Source organism: Dipteris shenzhenensis, unplaced genomic scaffold, assembly GCF_047967505.1.
Source record: "Dipteris shenzhenensis isolate YYH24624 ecotype China unplaced genomic scaffold, Dip_SZ_1.0 scaf0378, whole genome shotgun sequence".
In the NCBI taxonomy this organism is placed as follows: domain Eukaryota; kingdom Viridiplantae; phylum Streptophyta; class Polypodiopsida; order Gleicheniales; family Dipteridaceae; genus Dipteris; species Dipteris shenzhenensis.
This window is the reverse complement of record NW_028239684.1, coordinates 20,001-21,868: the sequence shown is the minus strand read 5'-3', so window position 1 is coordinate 21,868 and position 1,868 is coordinate 20,001.

Genomic DNA, 1,868 nt, shown 5'->3' with positions numbered 1-1,868 from the left:
AGTCGCGGGGATGCGGGCAGTGCCAATCATGTCGATCATGTCGATTGTGTCGATTGTGTCGATCATTCTAGTCATTTGATTGCGTCGATTGCGTCGATCACTTTGGTCATGTCGATCATGTTGATCATGTCGATGATGTTATGGACTTTACGATTCGACACTAGTCTTTCTCTTTTTCATGAGGTACTATACCAGTGACAAAATTTCCCCTATGACTTGGATATTCTTTCTCCCATTATTTAATTTCTGCTTATCCATATGCTTCTGGCGTATCTTGATTCCTAATACCCTGCGCTCCGGAGTAGAAGGTTTCAATCCACCAATAAGAGGTTGTGGATTGAAACGAACCCGGAACTAACGGAAATGGGCAAAAGCCTTATTAGCTTCTGCCACCTTGTGAGTCTCCTCCTTCTTCCGTACAGCACTACCAGAATTTCTGGCAGCATCCATTAATTCATCACTTGATCTTAAAGCCATACTTCGACCTGAACGTTTTCGACACGCGATCAATAACCATCGGATAGCCAAAGCTCTTCCTTCTGCAGGTACTACTTCAACGGGGACTCGATAAGTCGATCCACCTACACGTTTGGATTCTGTTACTATATCGGGAGTTACCCTACGTATTGCTTGTCGCGGGACAGACAGTGGATTCTTATTCGTCTTTTCCTTAATCCGCTTCATAGCCTGATAGAGAATCTGATAAGCCAATGATTTCTTGCCATCTTTAAGAATACGATCAACCAACATGTTTACTAATCGATTACGATAAATCGGATCCGATTCTATATTTTTCTTTTTGTTCGCTACATTGCTCCGGTGTAACATGAGTTTACAGATATGTCGGATTCCGATTCTATCTCGACTGTATCTTAGAATCTTATTTGGGCTTTTTCACTCCATATTGTAGGGTGGATCCGCCGGTTAGTCGAGGATCTCCCCCCAAACTGCACGTGCGACTTTCATCGAATGCAGCTTTCCATATGATTGAATAGAAAGTCTTGAAGTAAGTTCGGGTTACTTCAATGAATCATATTTACTCATTAGGCATTGAGTATCCGTTTCCTCTTCATCATCCCACGAATAGGAGAAGGGAAATCCCGTATTTCATTTATCTCACCAAGAATGTCCGTGGGTTTATTGATCCAATTACCAAATGTTCACAAAACCTCCACTGAATCTCCATAATCGTAGTCCGAACTCGTTCTGAGAGAGAGAAGACATTCGAAGATTTTCCAAATAAATGGGAGTCCGGGTAAGACTCAACTTACTGGAATGCAATACCCTGGACACCGAGTTGTTTCACACGAATAAGATAATAATCAATCTCCGTAATAGCAGGCTTCGGTCCCCTGGCAACATTCCCACTATCGGGTCGGCTATGCATTTGACATATCAGAACAACCGATACGGAATCATTGCGATGATACAAGTTACGACAATGTTCTGCAACGCACTGGAACGCCCCTTCTTACGATCCTTTACTCCTACAGCATCTAAAGTTCCTCTAACGATATGATATCTTACACCAGGTAGGTCCTTCACCCTCCCGCCTCTCACAAGGACCACGGAATGTTCTTGCAAATTATGGCCAATACCTGGTATGTAAGCCGTTATCTCGAACTTGGAGGTTAATCGAACTCTGGCGACTTTCCGTAGGGCAGAGTTAGGTTTTTTTGGTGTAGTTGTGGAATAGTTGACAGATGAGTCAGTTTCAGTGTCACTCTACAGAACCGTACGTGAGATTCTCACCTCATACGGCTCCTCGTCATTCAATTAATACTAAGAATAGAAGTACGAAATACCTTTCGGTTGTTACCCGATACAAGAGGATTCACAAAATAATTTTGATATTCCATTCTTTCATT